The sequence below is a fragment of the Mustela lutreola genome, chromosome 4 (assembly GCF_030435805.1).
Source record: "Mustela lutreola isolate mMusLut2 chromosome 4, mMusLut2.pri, whole genome shotgun sequence".
In the NCBI taxonomy this organism is placed as follows: domain Eukaryota; kingdom Metazoa; phylum Chordata; class Mammalia; order Carnivora; family Mustelidae; genus Mustela; species Mustela lutreola.
Window position 1 is genome coordinate 38,972,915 of NC_081293.1, and position 23,119 is coordinate 38,996,033.

General features: G+C 38.2%; 2 pseudogenes; both read left to right on the top strand.

Annotated features, from left to right (window-relative positions):
• The first annotated feature begins 5,994 nt into the window (after positions 1–5,994).
• LOC131830100 (olfactory receptor 6C74-like) lies at positions 5,995–6,918 on the top strand (annotated as a pseudogene).
• A 14,627-nt stretch (positions 6,919–21,545) lies between these two features.
• On the top strand, positions 21,546–22,482 carry LOC131830101 (olfactory receptor 6E1-like; annotated as a pseudogene).
• The last annotated feature ends 637 nt before the right edge of the window (positions 22,483–23,119 follow it).

Below are 23,119 nucleotides of genomic sequence, written 5' to 3' on the forward strand. Positions count from 1 at the left end.
CAATATTGCAATTGCTGGGTCATAGGGCAGTTCTATTTTCAACATTTTGAGAAACCTCCATGCTGTTTTCCAGAGTGGCTGCACCAGCTTGCATTCCCACCAACAGTGTAGGAGGGCTCCCCTTTCTCCGCATCCTCGCCAGCATCTGTCATTTCCTGACTTCTTGATTTTAGCCATTCTGACTGGTGTGAGGTGATATCTCATTGTGGTTTTAATTTGTATTTACCTGATGCCGAGTGATATGGAGCACTTTTTCATGTGTCTGTTGGCCACCTGGATGTCTTCTTTGCAGAAATGTCTGTTCATGTCCTCTGCCCATTTCTTGATTGGATTATTTGCTCTTTGGGTGTTGAGTTTGCTAAGTTCTTTATAGATTCTGGACACTAGTCCTTTATCTGATATGTCGTTTGCAAATATCTTCTCCCATTCTGTCAGTTGTCTTTTGATTTTGTTAACTGTTTCCTTTGCTGTGCAAAAGCTTTTGATCTTGATGAAATCCCAATAGTTCATTTTTGCCCTTGCTTCCCTTGCCTTTGGCGTTGTTCCTAGGAAGATGTTGCTGTGGCTGAGGTCGAAGAGGTTGCTGCCTGTGTTCTCCTCAAGGATTTTGATGGATTCCTTTTGCACATTGAGGTCCTTCATCCATTTTGAGTCTATTTTTGTGTGTGGTGTAAGGAAATGGTCCAATTTCATTTTTCTTCATGTGGCTGTCCAATTTTCCCAGCACCATTTATTGAAGAGGCTGTCTTTTTTCCATTGGACATTCTTTCCCGCTTTGTCGAAGATTAGTTGACTGTAGAGTTGAGGGTCTATTTCTGGGCTCTCTATTCTGTTCCATTGATCTATGTGTCTGATTTTGTGCCAGTACCATGCTGTCTTGATGATGACAGCTTTGTAATAGAGCTTGAAGTCCGGAATTGTGATGCCACCAACGTTGGCTTTCTTTTTCAATATCCCTTTGGCTATTCGAGGTCTTTTCTGGTTCCATATAAATTTTAGAATTATTTGTTCCATTTCTTTGAAAAAGATGGATGGTACTTTGATAGGAATTGCATTAAATGTGTAGATTGCTTTAGGTAGCATAGACATTTTCACAATATTTATTCTTCCAATCCAGGAGCATGGAACATTTTTCCATTTCTTTGTGTCTTCCTCAATTTCTTTCATGAGTACTTTATAGTTTTCTGAGTATAGATTCTGTGCCTCTTTGGTTAGGTTTCTTCGTAGGTATCTTCTGGTTTGGGGTGCAATTGTAAATGGGATTGACTCCTTAATTTCCCTTTCTTCTATCTTGCTGTTGGTGTAGAGAAATGCAACTGATTTCTGTGCATTGATTTTATATCCTGACACTTTACTGAATTCCTGTATAAGTTCTAGCAGTTTTGGAGTGGAGTCTTTTGGGTTTTCCACATATAGTATCATATCATCTGCGAAGAGTGATAATTTGACTTCTTCTTTGCCGGTTTGGATGCCTTTAATTTCCTTTTGTTGTCTGATTGCTGAGGGTAGGACCTCTAGTACTATGTTGAATAGCAGTGGTGATAATGGACATCCCTGCCATGTTCCTGACCTTAGCGGAAAAGCTACCATTTCTTCTCCATTGAGAATGATATTTGCAGTGGGTTTTTCATAGATGGCTTTGATGATATTGAGGAATGTGCCCTCTATCCCTAAACTTTGAAGAGTTTTGATCAGGAAGGGATGCTGTACTTTGTCAAATGCTTTTTTAGCATCTATTGAGAGTATCATATAGTTCTTGTTCTTTCTTTTATTGATGTGTTGTATCACATTGACTGATTTGCGGATGTTGAACCAACCTTGCAGCCCTGGAATAAATCCCACTTGGTCGTGGTGAATAATCCTTTTAATGTACTGTTGAATCCTATTGGCTAGTATTTTGTTGAGTATTTTCGCATCTGTGTTCATCAAGGATATTGGTCTATAACTCTCTTTTTTGATGGGATCCTTGTCTGGTTTTGGGATCAAGGTGATGCTGGCCTCATAAAATGAGTTTGGAAGTTTTCCTTCCATTTCTATTTTTTTGGAACAGTTTCAGGAGAATAGGAATTAGTTCTTCTTTAAATGTTTGGTAGAATTACCCCAGGAAGCCGTCTGGCCCTGGGCTTTTGTTTGTTTGGAGATTATTAATGACTGTTTCAATCTCCTTACTGGTTATGGGTCTGTTCAGGCTTTCTATTTCTTCCTGGTTCAGTTGTGGTAATTTATATGTTTCTAGGAATGCATCCATTTCTTCCAGATTGTCAAATTTGTTGGCGTACAGTTGTTCATAGTATGTTCTTATAATAGTTTGTATTTCTTTGGTGTTAGTTGTGATCTCTCCTCTTTCATTCATGATTTTATTTATTTGGGTCCTTTCTCTTTTCTTTTTGATAAGTCTGGCCAGGGGGTTATCAATTTTATTAATTCTTTCAAAGAACCAGCTCCTAGTTTCGTTGATTTGCTCTATTGTCTTTTTGGTTTCTATTTCATTGATTTCTGCTCTGATCTTTATGATTTCTCTTCTCCTGCTTGGCTTAGGGTTTCTTTCTTGTTCTTTCTCCAGCTCCTTTAGGTGTAGGGTTAGGTTGTGTACCGGAGACCTTTCTTGTTTCGTGAGAAAGGCTTGTACCGCTATATATTTTCCTCTCAGGACTGCCTTTGTTGTGTCCCACAGAGTTTGAACCGTTGTATTTTCATTATCATTTGTTTCCATGATTTTTTTCAATTCTTCTTTAATTTCCCGGTTGGCCCATTCATTCTTTAGAAGGATGCTGTTTAGTCTCCATGTATTTGGGTTCTTTTCAAACTTCCTTTTGTGGTTGAGTTCTAGCTTTAGAGCATTGTGGTCTGAAAATATGCAGGGAATGATCCCAATCTTTTGATACCGATTGAGTCCTGACTTAGGACCGAGGATGTGATCTATTCTGGAGAATGTTCCATGTGCACTAGAGAAGAATGTGTATTCTGTTGCTTTGGGATGAAATGTTCTGAATATATCTGTGATGTCCTACTGGTCCAGTGTGTCGTTTAAGGCCTTTATTTCCTTGCTGATCTTTTGCTTGGATGATCTGTCCATTTCAGTGAGGGGAGTGTTAAAGTCCCCTACTGTTTTTGAATTATTGTTGATGTGTTTCTTTGATTTTGTTATTAATTGGTTTATACAGTTGGCTGCTCCCACGTTGGGCGCATAGATATTTAAAATTGTTAAATCTTCTTGTTGGAAGGACCCTTTGAGTATGATATAGTGTCCTTCCTCATCTCTTATTATAGTCTTTGGCTTAAAATCTAATTGATCTGATATAAGGATTGCCACTCCTCCTTTCTTCTGATGTCCATTACATGGTAAATTCTTTTCCACCCCCTCACTTTAAATCTGGAGGTGTCTTCGGGCTTAAAATGAGTTTCTTGGAGGCAACATATAGATGGGTTTTGTTTTTTTATCCATTCTGATACCCTGTGTCTTTTGACAGGGGCATTTAGCCTATTAACATTCAGGGTAACTATTGAGAGATATGAATTGAGTGCCATTGTATTGCCTGTAAGGTGACTGTTACTGTATATGGTCTCTGTTCCTTTCTAATCTACCAATTGTAGGCTCTCTCTTTGCTTAGAGGACCCCTTTCAAGATTTCCTGTAGAGCTGGTTTGGTGTTTGCAAATTCTTTCAGTTTTTGTTTGTCCTGGAAGCTTTTAATCTCTCCTTCTATTTTCAATGATAGCCTAGCTGGATATAGTATTCTTGGCTACATGTTTTTCTCATTTAGTGCTCTGAAAATATCATGCCAACTCTTTCTGGCCTGCCAGGTCTCTGTGGATAAGTCAGCTGCCAATCTAATATTTTTACCATTGTATGTTAGAGACTTCTTTTCCCGGGCTGCTTTCAGGATTTTCTCTTTGTCACTGAGACTTGTAAATTTTACTATTAGGTGACGGGGTGTGGGCCTATTCTTATTGATTTTGAGGGGCATTCTCTGAACCTCCTGAAGTTTGATGCTCGTTCCCTTTGCCATATTGGGGAAATTCTCCGCACTAATTCTCTCCAGTATACCTTCTGCTCCCCTCTCTCTTTCTTCTTCTTCTGGAATCCCAATTATTCTAATGTTGTTTCGTCTTATGGTGTCACTTATCTCTCGAATTCTCCCCTCGTGGTCCAGTAGCTGTTTGTCCCTCTTTTGCTCAGCTTCTTTATTCTCTGTCATTTGGTCTTCTATATCACTAATTCTTTCTTCTGCCTCATTTATCCTAGCAGTGAGAGCCTCCATTTTCGATTGCACCTCATTAATAGCTTTTTTGATTTCAACTTGATTAGATTTTAGTTCTTTTATTTCTCCAGAAAGGGCTTTTATATCTCGAGAGATTTTCTCTAATATCTTCCATGCCTTTTTCGAGCCCGGCTAGAACCTTGAGAATCTTCATTCTGAACTCTAGATCTGACATATTACCAATGTCTGTATTGATTAGGTCCCTAGCCTTTGGTACTGCCTCTTGTTCTTTTTTTTGTGTTGATTTTTTCCGTCTTGTCATTTTGTCCAGGCAAGAGTATATGAAGGAGCAAGGAAAATACTAAAAGGGTGGCAACAACCCCAGGAAAATATGCTTTAACCAAATTAGAAGAGATCCCAAATCGTGAACGGGGGAATGGGGATAAAAAGAGGTTCAAAAAGGAAGAAAGAGGAAAAAAAAAAAAGGAAAAAAAAGAAAAGAAAAGAATTTTAAAAAGAAAACAAATAAGAAAAATATAAAAAAGAAAAAATATATATAATAGATAAACTAGTTAAAAAACGTTAAAAAAGAAAAAGGTAAAAGTTAAAAAAAATTTTACCAGAAGGCGAGAAAAAAAAACAAAAAATGAAAAAGAAAAAAATAAAATTAACTGCAAGACTAATAAAAAATCACAGGGAAAAAGCCATGAGTTCCGTGCTTTGCTTTCTCCTCCTCTGGAATTCTGCTGCTCTCCTTGGTATTGAAACCGCACTCCTTTGTAGGTGAACTTGGTCTCGGCTGGATTTCTTGTTGATCTTCTGGGGTAGGGGCCTGGTGTAGTGATTCTCAAGTGTCTTTGCCCCAGGCGGAATTGCACCGCCTTACCAAGGGCTGGGGTGAGTAATCCGCTAGGGTTTGCTTTCAGGAGCTTTTGTTCCCTGAGCGCTTTCCATAGAGTTCTGGAGCAATACATTTGTTTCCCTTTTAAAATATTTTAACACTGTAGTTAAAAACAGGAGGGGCTCTACAATCCAGCAGATCTAGCTCAAGAACCAACTCTGTGACCTAAGCACTCTGGAACTCTCTAAGCCTCAGTTTCTGCTTCTGAGAAGAAGGAGCTCATGGTTATTTTGAAGAAAAATTGAAATACTTAGTATCAGTGATCACCATACACCATATGATGCTGATGCTGACATCTTGGACTATAAAATGTGTCACATTATTAAAGTAGATATTCAAACAGAATATTACCAACATCACTGTTATACTTACTTACAAATTAATGATATTATTAAAAACAATAAAATGTAGTATGATTACAAAAATCCCAACCCCTGCCTACTAGTGATGCTCTATTGAAGCATTATATTAATGACCATAACATTACAATTAGACTTTGAGGGACATATAGGAAACATTAACATCATATGCCAAGTGAGTTGCATGCTTTATCTTAATTAATTCTTACAAGAACATGAAGAGGTCCTTCCTATCATCTTCACTCTAAGAGGCTGAAATAGAAGTTCACAAAGGTTAACAAAGGTTCACAAAGGTTTCCTTTCCAAAGGAAACACATCCCTCAGGAGTTAGAACTCAGTATTGAACTAGTATTGAACTCAGGCTCTTCTGATTCAAGGACCAACTCCCTAAACCTCTTTGATATCAGCCTAGTCACCTTTTTGGATAGGCAGATAACTTCCATATGCTCCTCCAAAACATTTGTTCTCCTTGATGTCTTTATTGAAGGATAAGACTGGCAGGGATGCTGCTGTAGAAGGAGATGTCCATGGAAATGGGGAATGGGACAACTGTCCAAGAATTCACCTTGGAGGGGCTTCCTGCCATCCAGCACCTAGAAAAGGTCCTCTTCCTGGTGCACCTGCTGGCATACCTGGCCTCCATTGCAGGCAATGCGGTCATAGTCAACATCACCTGTGCTGACTTCTGGCTCCATACACCTATATACTTGTTCCTCAGCATTTTCTCCTTCTTTGGGTGTTGTTTCATAAGTGCTGTTATTCCTAAGTTGCTGGTCATTTTTCTCTCAGACAAGCAAACCATTTCCTTTATTGCCTGTTTCATACAAGCATTTGTCTTTTTATTTCTGGGAGCAGCGGATTCCTCCTCAAAGCAATAATGTCTCTGGATCGGTATGTGGCAATTTGCAAGCCTCTGCATTACCCGACCATCATGCACCTGAAGACTTGCTTCCTCCTGGTCACTGTCTGTTTGGCTTTGGCCTTCCCTCTCATCACTGGTCCAGTAGTAATGGTTTCCCAGTTATCTTTCTGTGGCCTCCATGTCATCCCCCGCTTCTTCTGTAACATTGGCCCCTGATTCTTCTCTCCTGTTCTGACACCAGGTCTGTTGAAATGTTGGCTTTTGTCCTTGCTTTGTTTATCCTTTTGACATCCCTTATTATAACCACCGTGTCATACAGCAATATAGTAGTCACAATTGTACAACTCCCATCTGCCAATGAGAAAAAGAAGGCTTTCTCCCCCTGTTCCTATCACCTCATAGTCCTCTCTCTGACATATGGAAGTAGTTCTTTATATATGTGAAACCAAGGCAAAAGAACAGGTTGGACTCCAACAGAGAGGCAGCCCTTGTGAACACAGTGGTGACCCCACTGCTGAACCCTGTCATCTATACTCTGTGGAACAAGCAGGTCCACTGGGCTCTGAGAGAAGCTATGTGCAAAATGAAAAGATAAAGATGGAAAAAAAATGACATGGCCTTGGAGTGGAAGGCTTCAGAAAACCATTTGTCTCCAATCTGGCCAATTTAGCAATCTACAGAGTTCTTGTGCATTGTCTCTGGTCTACCTCAGTTGAACTCTGCACACCCCTAGCAAGATGGAACTCTGTTTTACAAGCCACATTTTACATTGATGTGCATAACTATCTTCTCCCTAAATATTCCACATGTTGATGTCAATTAATCACAATATCCTTTACTGAATTTTTATTCTTCCCTCTGATAAAAACTATGTACTTCAAACTTCCAAAAGCTGGTAAATTTATACACTTTCTGTTTCACTTCTCTATTGCCATAAACATGGTCCAACAGAGTTTATAATGAGTTACCAAAAGGCATTTAGATAATTAAAATGATACAAGACTGTATCTGAAGGAAAGGATGGAAATAGTATCAATGCATGTTTCTTGATTCCCTCTATGCCTAGTGCAAAGAATCATGTTTGTCTTTCTGTTGCCAGCAGTTTTCCTTAGAATAGTGTCCTCCACATATATTCATGTGATTGCAAGTGGCAAGATCCTCTTTGAAAAGGCTGAATGATATTCCATAATGTAGATATACTGCGTTTTATTTATCCATTCTTCATTATGTGGACTTTAAGGTTATTTGCACATTGTAGCAATTGTGAAACCTGCTACAGTGAACACGGAGTACAGATATCTCTTTGAGGTCCATCTTTCAATTTCTTTGGCTATATACCCAGAGGTGGGATTGCTGAATCAAATGGTAATTCTATTTTGAAATGTTACAGAAAATACTATATTGTTTACCAGAGAAGTTCACCAATTTACATTTTCATCAACAGTGTATAAGTGTCCCTTTTTCTTCACATCCTTCCTAACTCTTCTTATCCTTTGTGGGACATTTTGGTAAAAGCTATCTAAGAAATGTGAAGTGATATCTGATTGTGGTCTTACTTGTATTTTTCCTTTAGTGACGTTTGCATTTCCATTAGTGATGGTGAGCATCTTTTCATGTACCTGTGGGCCAATTGTTTATCCTCTTTGGAACAGTGTCTATTCAGTTTCTTCTTCCATTTTTTTAATAGTTTGTGGGTTTTTGTCTCCTTATGTTTTTTAAAATTTAATTTAATTTAATTTTTTCAGTGTTCCAAGATTCATTGCTTATGAACCACACCCAGTACTCTGTGCAATACATACCCTCCTTAATACCCACCACCAGGCTCAACCAACCCCCTAATCTCCCTCCCCTCCAAAACCCTCAGTTTGTTTCTCAGAGTCCACAGTCTCTCCCTCTGGTTTCTCCCAATTTACTTTTCCTTTCCTTTTCCTAATGTCCTCCATGTTATTCCTTATGCTCCACAAGTAAGTGAAACCATATAATAATTGACTTTCTCTGCTTGACTTAATTTCACTCAGCATAATCTCCTCCAGTCGTGTCCATGCTGACACAAAAGCTGAGCATTCATCCTTTCTGATGGAGGCATAATACTGCCTTGTATATATGGGCTGTATCTTTTTTACCCATTCATCTATTGAAGGGAATCTTGTCTCTTTCCACAGTTTGGCAATTGTGGTCATTGCTTCTATGAACACTGGGGTACAGATGGCCCTTCTTCTCACTAAATCTGTATCTTTGGAGTAAATACCCAGTAGTGCAATTGCAGGGTCTTAGGGTAGCTCTATTTTTAATTTCTTAAGGAATTTCCACACTGTTTTCCAAAGTGGCTGCACCAACTTGCATTCCCACCAACAGTGTAAGAGGGTTCCCCTTTCTCCACATCTTCTCCAACACTTATTGTTTACTGTCTTGTTAATTTTGGCCATTCTAACTGGTGTAAGGTAGTATCTCAATGTGATTGTGATTTGAATCTCCCTGATGGGTAGTGATGATGAACATTTTTTCATTTGTCTGTTAGCCATTTGCATGTCTTCTTTGGAGAAGTGTCTGTTCATGTCTTCTGCCCATTTTTTGATGTTATCTTTTTTGTGTGTGTTGACTTTGTGAAGTTGTTTATAGATCTTAGATATCAGCCCTGATTTCAAGCTTTACTACAAAGCTGTGATCATCAAGACAGCATGGTACTGGCACAAAAACAGACACATAGACCAGTGGAACAGAGTCCAGAGTACAGATATGTACCCACAAGTCTATGGTTAAATAATCTTCAACAAAGCAGGAAAAAATTATACAGTGGAAAAAAGTCTCTTCAATAAATGATGCTGGGAAAATTGGACAGCTATACATAGAAGAATGAAACTCAACCATTCTCTCACACCATACACAAAGATAAACTCAAAATAGATAAAAGACCTCAATGTGAGGCAGGAATCTATCAGGATCCTGGGAGGGTGGAGGGGGGGACATAGGCAGTAACTTCTCTGACATGGGCCACAGCAACTCCTTTCAAGACATGTCTCCAAAGGCAAAGGAAACAAAAGCGAGAGAAACTTTTGGGACTTCATCAATATAAAAAGCTTCTGCACAGCAAAAGAAACAGTCAACAAAACAAAAGGGCAACCTACAGAATGAGAAAAGATACTCTATATGGTTTGAAGAAAATCAAAAGGTTATTTTGATTGTTAAACACTTGGTTTAGCAGAGAGCTAAAAGCTACTCTTTGCTCTCTCTGTTAAGTAGATCTTTCTTGATAAGTTCTTCAAAAACAAGACAGATTCAAACCCATCTCACATGTAGAGTTATGGAACTACCAGAAGGAAGAATAGTGGGAATGATTTCATTGAGCTCAAATATCTAATATCTGATTCCCATTGTATACCTGGATTATAGCTTCAAAGCAGTTGTAGGGCCAGGTAATGGTAAAAACAAATGGTATTATGGACATTGGGGAGGGTATGTGATATGGTGAGTGCTGTGAAATGTGTAAGCCTGATGATTCACAGACCTGTACCCCTGGAGCAAATAATACATTATATGTTAATAAAAATAATTAATTTTAAAAATAAATGAATACCAATGTATATTTTTTGAAGCATAAAAGCATTTATCAATAGCACATGACTACACATACACTATCACCAAACTTTCATTTTGTATATGTTTAGATCCATCAGATCAGGGACATACTAAGGCAATGATCACCTTGTCATTGTGTCTTGGCTAAGTTTAGTCTTTATTATGGGATACCATGGCAAATTAAAGTCATCTGTTGAACAGAAGGAAGACACAAGAAGTGTTGTGTATTAGAAGACACAAGAATTTTTCTATTTTAATAATGAAAATGGAGGGTATTTCAAGGGAGACAATAGCATTTGTGAAGCATGTCGCTATAAAATCATGTTTCCATATGCTTATAGGGATGGTGAGATGGAAAAGAAATAGAACAAGATGAGCTGAAGGCATAGGCAGAGTCTAAATTATCAGTGATATCAAATGCCACATGCAGGAAGAAAGTTTTTCAGTAGCTGAGTGGAAATAGATAGACATTCAGGAACCAAAATAGGAAGACTTGTGGGTGATGATTTTAGCTTATCTGAGGGCAACAGGGGATTCATTAGGGTTGAAACCCTGGTAAGCTAGGTCAGATTTCCATTAGTAAGGTCATTATGGCTTCAGTGGGGGATGTGAGTAGTTTTAAGAGTAACTGGAGTCTGCAGTTTTATTAAATGTTTTCCACAACCACACTGTGTTCTCCAACCTTCAATTCCTTGATACCATTTTCTTTGTAGCCCATGCAACCACCACTTTTAAAGGAACAATAATGGCTCTTCTTCCTTCTACATTCCAGCATCACACTATGCTTTTCACTAGTGGGATTCAATCTGGATCCTGCTGGCAAGGAGTCTCTAAAATGTAGTTACCAAAGTGCCATCGGCTGTGATCTAGAAGGTAAGGTAGAGCAGGGTGGAAACAACTGCTGCTACCTCTTCCCTCCAAACCCATAAAAAAGAAAATGAAAAACAAAATTCATCACACATTGCTCCAAGATAATATTGCATCCTTAAAACACTGCTAAGTGTTGAGGTCAACAACTAACAAAAGAAAAAGCTTTTTATAAATTAAAAGTGCAGCAGCTGAAAAAAAGAATCATCAGGATTGTTGACAAATAAGTAAATGGAGACATTTTAGGAAGTATAATACAGACAGAAAAAGAGATAGAAAAATTATAGGGAAAGCAATTTGGCCCAAAATATCCAAATTCTGTCTATTAGGGATTTTGGCATAGAACAGAGGGAAAAAATAGGGGAATAAATTATTACATAAATGGTCAAGACAAATTCCAAATTGCTTGTATGAACAGCTTAAAAATTAAAATGTTGGTATCTAGACATGCATGATACAACCTACAAACACCAAATATAAAGAAATCTTAAAATCTTTCCAGACTAAAAAATAAATAAAAATACCTCTTCTGCAAAAGACCATAGAATCCCATCTATCAACTTCTGTTGCAACTTTTGATATTAAGAGAAAGTAGGTTGAGGCATTTAGGCTTTGGGTGAATGATTCTCAGTGCAGAATCTTCGACCACTCAGCTATTGACAACATGGTAAATTATAAACATTTAGTGAGCAGCTAGGAGTTATAAAATTTGCCTCTCATGCACCATATGCTACTTAAATTCTTCATAATTTGTTCCCATGAAATAAGCAAATGATCTCTACCATCAAAAAAAAGTAAAAAGTAAAACTGCACCTTTGTTTTCTCATCTGTGAAATAAGATTAAGATTCAATAAATTAATATAAATAATGCAATTTCTGGTATGGATTTAGATGTGCGATCTACATATTTACAGTGATGAGGATAATGATGATGATGGTGATGATGGTGATGATGTCCCTAGAAATTTTAAGACCTAAAGCAGGAAAAGAATTCCAACAGTCTTAGGGAGAAAAGCAAGATCAGATTTTTTTTTTTTTTAAAAGGGCACAGGTTGTGATGAACACTGGGTGTTATATGCAACTAATGAATCACTGAACACTACATCAGAACATGGAGGACATTAGGAGAAGGAAAGGAAAACTGAATTCAGGGAAATCAGAGTGGGAAATGAAGAAAGACTGTGAACTGAGAAACAGACTGAGGGTTTTGGAAGGGAGGGTTGTAGGGGGATGGATGAGCCTGGTAGTGGGTATTAAGGAGCACACTTATTGCATGGAGCACTGGTTGTGGTGCATAAACAATCTTGGAACACTGAAAGAATAAAATAAACTTTTAAAAATTAAAAAAAAAAAAAAACACCTTTGGGATGCAGCGAAGGCAGTCTTTTTTTTTTTTCTTTTCAGTGTTCCAGAATTCATTGTTTCTGCACCACATCCAGTGCTCCATGCAAAAGCAGTCTCAAGAGGGAAGGATACAGGAAAACAGGCCTACCTGAAGAAGCAAGAAAACGCTCAAATAAATAACCTAATGTTATGCCTATAGAAGTTAGAAGAAGAAAATAAATAAACCCTAAAGTCAATAGAAAGAAGAAAATGATAAAAATTAGAGCAAAAAAAATGATATAGAAACTAAAAATAAACAATAGAACAAAAAAATGAAACCAGGAGCTGATTCTTTGAAAAAATTACTAAATTGAAAACTCTAGCCACACTTATCAAAATGAATAGAGAAAGGACCCAAATACATAAAACCAAAAAAATGAGAGAGGAAAAATAACAACCAATACCACAGAAATACAAACAATTGTAAGAGAATATTATGAATAACTATTTGCCAAAAAATTAGAAAACCTGGAAGAAAAGGAAAATTGTCTAGAAACATAGAAACTACCAAAATTGAAATAAAAGAAATAGAAAACTTGAACAGACTGATAACCAGCAAAGAAATAGAATCAGGAATAAAAAATTTCTCATCAAACAAAAGTCCAAGGCCAGATGGATTCACAGACAAATTCTACCAAACATTTAAAGAAGAGGTAATACTTATTCTTCTGAAACTGTTCCCAAAAATATAAGGAAAGTTTTCAGATTCATTCCATGAGGACAGCATTACCCTAACACCAAAACCAGACAAAGACCCCAATAAAAGAGAACTACAGGCCAAAATTCATGATGAACATGGACACAAAAGTTCTCAATAAAATAGTAACAAACCAAATCCAAGAGTACACTCACCATGAATCATTCACCATGATGAAGGGGCAGTGATTCTTGGGCTCAAGAGTGGTTCAATATTCAAAAATCAATCAACATGATACACCACATTAATAAAAGAAAGGATAAGAGCCATATGAACCTTACAATAGATGTAGAAAAAGCGTTTGACAAAGTATAACCCCCATTCATGCTAAAACCCCTGAACACCATAGGTTAGAGGGAACGTACCTCAACATCATAAAAGCCATATATGAAAAACCCACAGTGAAACCAGTCAGAATGGCTAAATTCAACAAGTCAGGAAATGACAGATGCTGGCGAGGATGTGGAGAAAGGGGAACCCCCCTACACTGTTGGTGGGAATGCAAGCTGGTGCAACCACTCTGGAAAACAGCATGGAGGTTCCTCAAAATGTTGAAAATAGAACTGCCCTATGACCCAGCAATTGCATTACTGGGTATTTACCCTAAAGATACAAACGTAGTGATCCAAAGGGGCACGTGCACCCAAGTGTTTATAGCAGCAATGTCCACAATCGCCAAACTATGGAAAGAACCTAGATGTCCATCAACAGATGAATGGATCAAGAAGATGTGGTATATATACACAATGGAATACTATGCAGCCACCAAAAGAAATGAAATCTTACCATTTGCGACAACATGGATGGAACTAGAGCGTACCATGCTTAGCGAAATAAGTCAAGCGGAGAAAGACAACTATCATATGATCTCCCTGATATGAGGAAGTGGTGATGCAACATGGGGGCTTAAGTGGGTAGAAGAAGAATCAATGAAACAAGATGGAATTGGGAGGGAGACAAACCATAAGTGACTCTTAATCTCACAAAACAAACTGAGGGTTGCTGGGGGGAGGGAGGTTGGAAGAAGGGGGTGGGATTATGGACATTGGGGAGGGTATGGGCTTTGGTGAGTTCTGTGAAGTATGTAAACCTGGTGATTCACAGACCTGTACCCCTGGGGATAAAAATATATGTTTATAAAAAATAAAAAATTAAAAAAAAATAGAACAAATAACAGCCATATTAAAAAAAAAATCTCCAGAAACAATGATAACAAGTAATTAAATGTCATTAAATACATATCTATCTTTTATTATTCAGAATGTAAATCAACTAAATGCTCCAATCAAAAGGCATAGGGTCAGAATGGAAAAAAAAAAGAGCAAGACTCATCGATCTGCTGCCTACAAGAGACCGCTTTTAGACCTAAACACATCTGCAGATTGAAAGTGAGGGGATGGAGAAACATTTTGCATGCATATCAACACCAAAAAAAGTGAAGCAACAATACTTTTGTTGGACAAACTAGACTTTAAAAACAAAGCCTGGATCAAGAGATTAAGAAGGACACTATACAATAACAAAAGGATAATCCAAAAACAAGATCTAACAACTATAAATATTAAATATTTAATATTTAATATGCACCCAACATGGGAGCACCCAAATATATGATATACTGGGTTAAAATATAAAAAATAATTAGTAACAAACATAATGGAACTCACTGATAATACAATAATAGTAGGGGGCTCTAACACCCGACTTACAGCAATTGACAGATCATCTAAACAGACAGTCAACAAGGAAACGGTGGCTTTGAATGACACACTGGACCAGATGGACTTAACAGACACATTCAGATCATTCCATCCTAAAATACCAGAATACACATTCTTTCCAAGTGTACATGACACATTCTCAAGAATAGATCACATGTTGTGTCACAAACAAGGCCTCAAAAAATACAAAAAGTTTGAGATCAACCATGCATTTCTCCTGAGCACACTACTATGAACCTGGAAGTCAAACACAAGAAAAAATTTGGAAACACCAAATATACAGGAAGGTTAAACAATATGCTACGAAAAAATGAGTGGGTCAACTAGTAAATCAAAGAAGAAATGCATGAAAACTAATGCAAATGAAAACACAATGGTCCAAAAACTTTGGGACTCAACCAAAGTGGTCCTAAGAGAGAAGATATAGGAATAGAGGCCCAACATATGAAGCAAGAAAATCTCAAATAACGTACATGTAAACCTAAAGGAACTAAAAAAAAAAAAAAAAAACAAAGCCTAAAGTCACCAGAATGAGGGAAATAATTAAGATTAGAAAACTATAGGCCAATATGCCTGATGAACATGGATGTAAAAATGTAATAACAAACCAAATCTAACAATACATTAGAATCACTCACCATGATCAAGTGGGATTTATTCCTGGGTTGCAAGTGTGGTTCAATATCCACAAATCAGTCAATGTGATACAACATATTAATTAAGAAAGGGATAAGAACCATATGATCCTTTCAATAGATGCAGAAAAATCATTGGACAAGTTAGAGCATCCATTCCTGACAAAAATCCTCAACAAAGTGACAAAGTGAGTTTAGAGGGATCATACCCCTATTTAATAAAGGCCATATATGAAAAACACACAGTTATTATCATCCTCATTGGGAAAAAAGAGAGCTTGCCTCTATGGTCAGGTACAAGAGAGGGATGTGCACACTCACAACTATTATTTAACATAGTACTGGAAGTCCTAGTCACAGAACTCATATGACTAAAAGAAACAAAAGTTTTCCAAATTCGCAAGGAAGAGGTCAAACTTTGATTATTTGCATATGACTTGATACTCTATACAGAAAACAGGAATGACCCCACCAAAAAATTGATAGAACTGATACACAAATTCATAGTCACAGGATACAAATCAATGTACAGAAATCTGTTGCATCTCTATACACCAATAATGAAGCAACAGAAAGTGAAACGAAGGAATCAATCTATTTTCAACTGCACCAAAAAACAACAGCATGCCTAGGAGTAAACCTAACCACAGAGGTTAAAGACCTATACTCTTAAAACTATATAATACTGATGAAAAAATTTAGGATGACATAAATTAATGAAAAGACATTCCATGCTCCAAGATTGGAAGAACAAATGCTGTTAAAATGTCTGTATTACCCAAAGCAATCTACACACTTAATGCAATACCTACTGAAACACCAACAGTATTTTTTCAGAGCTAGAACAAACTATCCTAAAAGAGGTATGGAATCACAAAAGGTCCCAAATAGCCAAAGCAGCCATAAAAAAGAAAAGCAAAGCTGGAGGCACCACAATTCCAGACTTCAAGTTATACTACAAAACTATAGTGATCAAAGCAGTATGGTAATGACACAAAAACAAACACATAGATGAATGGAACACATAGATGAATAGAAAATCCAGAAATGAACCCACAACTATATGGTCATATGTAAGATAATGGGTTAGTATCCAAAACATATAAAACATAACACTCAACACTCAAAAAATGAAAAATCCAATTAAAGAAAGGGCAGAAAACATGAATAGCCATTTCTCCAAAGAAGACACACAGATGACCAAGAGACACATGAAAAGATGTTCAACATCCCTCATTATCAAATAAAAGTCAAAACTACAATGCATATCCCCTCATGGCAGTAACAATAGCTAAAATCAAAAACACAGGAAACAACAGGTATTGGTGAGGAAGTGGAGAAAATGGAACCTTCTTACACTGTTTCAGGAATGCAAAATGGTTCAGCCACTCTGGAAAACAGTATGGAATTTCCTCAAAAACTGAAAAAAACAGCAATTTCCTACTAAGTATCTACTAAAAGAATACAAAACCTCTAATTCTAATGTTACATGCAGTATTATCTACAATATCCAAACTATGGAAACAGCTCAACCATACATCAATGGGTCAATATATAAGATGTGATATATATCACACCTTACATATATTATATTATATATGTGTGTGTATGTGTGTGAATATATATATATGTATACAAATATATTAAAATGGAAAAAGTTTCTTTTTTCAATGCAAGAATAAAAAGGATACAAAGACACCCAAATAAAATAAATTACCCTATGCCTTCAGCTTCCCCTCCTCATCCCAATTTGGAAACTACTAACACTACCATGCATTTCCTCCCATGGACGGATGGGTATTGGTGTGATATTAGTGAACTTCTAGATCAAAACTGATTTTGTTCTGGATCTCTACTGCCATTGTTGCCTTACTTTTATGGAAATTCCATGAGGGACAGTGGTTCTCAAAGTATGATTAGTTACCCAACAGCTCCACCCAATGCCTGAATGCTTCTCTCCATCCCCCACTTCCTCTTCAAATTAGCATTCCCTACACCTGCTCCCACAATATCATAGATGATATTTAGGACACTTGTGATCTCTGAAAGGATTTACCTTTCCTCAGGCCTTAACTTAGCCTTCTTCCTTAGAGATACAATATTAGAAATTGGAGGCATTCTAGGAATAGACCATATTAATCAGATATACTATAAGCCAAAATATCCCTACTATCTACATCCTGGGTACAGGTGTAGCCTGATTTTTCAAGAGTGGCTGAGGGACAGAATGGCAAACATAACAATATCTTGCAGAGGAGAATCCACAAACTGATATTTGCTTTATCCCTCCATGGTTTGATAACACAAATGCAACCTTAAACAATAATCCTTCACTTACTCTAACTGGATAAACACTCAAAGCACAAGGAATGCTGAAAAATAGTCAAGATAAAAGAGATCTCAAGGTTATCATTTAAAACATAAAGAAATGCTGGGTGTTGGACAGTCATGAAGACTCTACTCAGAAAAGAGAAACTAAACTAAGGACAATTCGAAACAGTTTACCACATCTGATGCTAGATGCAACGTAGAGTTAGTTCAGCCCATTTCTTTGACTATCCACTTTGTAAGCCTTTCCATCAAACTACATACCAGACTCTCTCCTCCTACCTTCCCACCATCATGTTGGCATTGGGACTTGCTAAGATGTGATAGGTATTTCTGCACCATGAAGCTGGCACTAAATGAAATTAAAATCCCATATAAATAAGACTTTACCTTAGCATTAAAATATATAGTCTCACTTTGTCCTAGCTTCTGTAACTCTTTTCCCATTATTCTTTATTTTCCTTCACTTCTAACTGAGAAAATAACCATGGGGTCCAAGCTTAGCCTGGAGGGAACGTAGAAGTACATAGAAGGACAGATGTTATAAAAATGATTTTGTCTGGTTTGGGGAAAGTGAGATTCATATGAATACTCATGAAAGTTTCTATACTAGTTGCCTTGACCTTGTAAGACCAATTATGATGAGGGCAGATTCAGGCAGAACAAATTTCCAAACAGCTACCAGATGCCCCAGGGTTGCCAGCAAATACACTTTGTGAGTTCAGTCCCCTTATCTGGCTCGGGATGGGAAACCAGAGGCCATGGAAAAATGGGTCACTATTGCAACTGTCTAGCTGAGATACCCAGGAGAAGAAGCAGATATCTAATTCAGAATCTGATATGGATACACCTTTTTTACTCTCAGGCTTACACTTCTTCCTATTCTGCATCTAGAAAGAATCTGGGAATCCAACATCCCAGATTTTTTTTCTAAAGATTTGCTTATTTATTTTGAAGAGAGAGAGAAAGCACACCACTAGGGGGAGGGGCAGAGGAAGAGAATCTTCAAACAGACTCCCCACTGAGCATGGAACCAGATGCAGGGCTTGAATCCTCTACCCCTGAGATTATGACATGAGCCCAAACCAAGAGTTAGACACCACATGCCCAGATACATTCAAAAAGAGAGGGCCTGCCAGATTAGAAATGTTACAGAAAAATCCACTTCTTCCTTGAAGAGAAAAAAATGTGTGCTTTCATTTTTCAAGGAGAAAGGGAGCACAATGAAAGCATTCTTCAGATGAGAATATGCAATGAAAAGAATCATAACATTGGTAGAAGCATGAAGAATGATTGACTAAGAAAGGTGGCGTTTCACAGTATCTTCCCAAAAGCCTCATGAAAGGAAGAGTGTGATCCCACTGTTTCTCACCATAAAATCTGTTCTTTGAACACCTATGCTCTGGCTTCAGGGCATACATCATAGTAGAAAACTGTAGTCTGGACTTCTACCACAAAGTAGTAACAATATTCACCTTGGGATTTTGAAAACCCTTGGGAAATTGTCACATCATTTCCTTCAAAAGTTTTGGCAGAGAACAGTGCAGATTCCGGGAGTCAGCATCACCAACAAAGATGGGAAGGTAAATAAAGGGTTGCCCCAGTAATTCTTGTTCTCAACATTGACTAATTAATTAGGTGTGCCCAGGCACCAGCCATGCCTTTACTATCTGCCCCATCTCTTCAGCAACTAATAAGGTTTGAGGGCCTGCACTCTCTGCTCACTGGCTGGGTCCATTCTGCTTGGTGACCATGCAATGTTGTGACAAAAAATATCACACAGGCTTCACACTTTCCTGTCAGCACCTCAGTGTCGACACAGTAAAGCAAGGATGCTTCTCCACACGGAAAGGTGAGAATATAATGGAAGAGCATAGTGCAAGAGAAAGTCTTGGAGCAGGTGCACGCATAACATGGAGCACTGCCGCGGAAGGATATTTGTCTCAGCAGCACCAAGGGTGAAACTTAGAAGTTGTTGCTCCCAGTAGCTACTATAGGAGGTGACAACATAGGAGAGGTCAGAGGAAAGTTGTGTGGTTAAGTGGGCTTCTACCTACTGAGGGAGGCAGAGCCAAACCTTTCATCAGAACCATAAGTAGTCGGGGAGTCCAGCTCTAGCCCAGAATTGAGGGCAGTGAAATGTTGGTTTAGTCTGTCTGCTCCTTTGTGAAGTTTCAGTGGTCCAGGCTACCATGTAGGCTTGTGCTGTGAAATGCTCTGGGCTATGGACACACGGCTTTGTCATTCAGAACACCAGCAGCATGGGATGCATATTCACCCCACTCTGGGCCAACAGACTGTGACAACTGAGTTTCATTCTCCTCTCCTTTCCCCTGAACCCACAGCAAACTCTTGTTCTTTGGAAGACAATAGCTGCAAGAGGAGGCAGCCCTGCCCCCTCATGAGGTGACCTCTGGTTATGCCTGGTCTCTGGGACACTGATCAACAGGAACAGAAAGAGAGGCTCCTTCAGGCTGTGTCACTGGCGTGAGCAGTTTGATTTCATGAGCTGACCTTCAGAGGACTTTGCCCACAGTGCATTAGTGAGAGGGACACTTTCACACTGCCACCTTTAGCCTATATTAATATGCTAAAGTCAAACACCATCCTGAGACAGGATGAGAGGACTCATCCTGATTGAGAAGACTGAGGAAGGAAGAATGTTCACTGAGCTTGGATGTAAGAGTGAGTGCATGAGTGTCAGGTGCCCAGCATGCCTCCCTGAACTTCTGTCACTCCCACCTTCATCACAGGACAGCAGGACCCTTTGGGGCAGGGATGAGTGAAACCTAAATTTACAATTTACCTCACGTTGTTGAGCAAACCCCCAATTTCTCTGGTCTCCAGTCTCTTCTTTAAAATGCTTCTTCTAAAAGTGATCTTCTCTAAGCACCATGTTATTTCATAGGTCAATAACACATCAGAGATATGATGTAATGAGAGATACAATTAAGATTAATAAAGCTAATCTTTCACTTAAGGTTGAGAGAACATCAACAATAGATTTGTTCCTGTTTTAAAACATTCCGTTACTGCATTTGGAAATAGCAGGTACTCCAGATTCTGGCATTCTGCCTAAAGTCCCAACTATGTGACCTAAGCTCTCTGGAACTCTCTAAGCCTCAGTTTCTGCTTCTGTAAAAGAAGCGGTTCATGGTTATTGTGAAGAGTAATAGAACTAATAATTTCAGTGACCAGCATTGAAAGCATAAATCTTCAACATATGATGATGATGACGATGAAAACTTGGACCACAAAATGTGTTGCATATTTTTAAATATTCAAGGGCAGTATCACTAATATTATTGTTATGTTTACTTACAAATTAATGTTGTTAAAAAATGTTGGGCACCTGGGTGGCTCAGATGATTAAGTGTCTACATTCAGCTCAGGTCATGATCCCACGGTCCTGGAATGGAGACCTCCATTGTGTTCCTTGCTCAGTGGGGCATCTGCTTAACCCTTTGACCCTCCCTGATCTTGTGTTTTCTCTCTCACTGTCGCTCTTAAATAAATAAATAAATAGAATATTTTAAAAACTTTTTAATAAAAAAAATGAATAACTACAATGCATTTTAACTATGACAATGTCAATAACTCTACTTATTGATGCTTTGTTTACACTATATTAATGATCATAATATTACACTTAGAATTTGAGGAACAAAGAAACATTGGCATCATATAACAAGTGAGTTACATGCTTTATCTTACTTCTCACAAGAACATGAACAGAAAGATCCTATCACCTGTATTCTAGAGAGTAAAAGTGAAGTTCACAAAGGTGAAGTACCTTTCTAAAAATGACCCGTCTATCAGGGGTTAGAACTCAGTATTGAACTAGTACTGAGCTCAGGTACTACTGATTGAAGAATCCGCTGGCTAAACTAATTAGCTATTGGTCTAGTCACCTTCATGAGCAAATAGCTTAATCCTGCTCCTCTGAAACCTTTGTGCTTGTTGATGTCGTTACTGTAGGTTAGACCAGCATTGATGATTCTGGAAAAAGATGTCCATGAAAATGGGGAATGGGACAACAGTCCAAGAATTCACCTTGTAGGGGTTTCCTGCCATCCAGCAAAAAGGAAAGGTCCCCTTCCAGGTGCACCTGCTGGCATACCTGGTGTCCATTGCAGGCAATGTGGTCATAGTCACCATCACCTGTGCTGACTCCAGGCTCCACACACCTATGTACTTGTTCCTCAGCATTTTCTCCTTCTTTGAGTGTTGTTTCATAAGTGTTGTTAATCCTAAATTGCTTGTCATCTTTCTCTCAGGCAAGCAAACCATTTCCTTTATTGCCTGTTTCTTACAAGCATCGGTCTTTGTATTTCTGGGAGCAGCAGGATTCCTCATCATAGTGGTGATGTCTCTGGATCAGTACGTGGCTGTTAGCAATCCTCTGCATTACCTGCATCATGAACCTGAAGACTTGCTTCCTCCTGGTAACTGTCTGCTTCGCTTTGGACTTCCCTCTCATCACTGGTTTGCTAGTAAAAGTCTCCCAGTTATCCTTCTGTGGTCCCCATGTCATTCCCCACTTTTTCTGTGACATTGGCTCCCTGATTCTTCTCTTCTGTTCTGACACCAGGTCTGTTGAAATGTTGGCCTTTGTTCTCACTTCCCTTATCCTGTTGACATCCCTTATCATAACCACCACTGCATACAACAACATAGTAGTCACAATCCTGCTATTTCCCCCAGCCAAGGAGAAACAGAAAGTTTCCTCCACCTGCTCCTATCACCTCCTTGTCCTCTCTCCGATGTACTGCAGCTGTGTGTTTATATATGTGAAATGAAAGCAAATGAACAGGCTGGACTCCAACGGGGGGGCTGCCCTTGTGAACATGGTGGTAACCCCACTGCTCAACCCTGTCATCTACACTCTGCAGAACAAGCAGGTACACCGGGTTCTGAGGGAGACAATGTGCAGAAAGAAAGAATTAAGATAAAAAAATCATATGACTTTGGTGTGGAAGTCCAGAAAAACATTGGTCTTCATTCTGGCCAAGCTAGCTTTCCAAAGAGTTAATCAGTGTCTCTGACAGCCACACTTGATCAACACATTTTAGCAAAATAGAAATCCATTTCTCAAGGTCTCATTTTAGTTGGGTCTGCATAATTGTCTTCTCCATAAATTTTCCACCTTTGATGACAATGATTCATTGCAAAATCCTTTACTGAATTGGTAGTTTTCCCTCTGATAAGCGATGTGCACTTAATTTCCAAAATTTAGTTATTTATATACTTTTTAATTCACTTCTTTCAAACCAATGACATGACTGAACAAAATTAATAATGATTTGACAAAAAGCATTTAGATAATTAATAGAAGGTTGTATATTATGCTGTGATACAGAGGCAAATGATGGAAATAGTACCAGTGCATTGGTCAACATTCCCTCCATGCCTGGATTAGGGAAATAATTATTATAGTACCCTTCACATTGGAATATGTATTGTTTGCATCAGGTGTGCTCTTAAATGTTGTTCTTGGACCTTAGCTTAGCTACATATGAATGCATTGTTCCCATGCTAGAGAGAAATAGAATTGCTCTCAGGTCCAGAACATTTTCTAAGGAGAGGGGA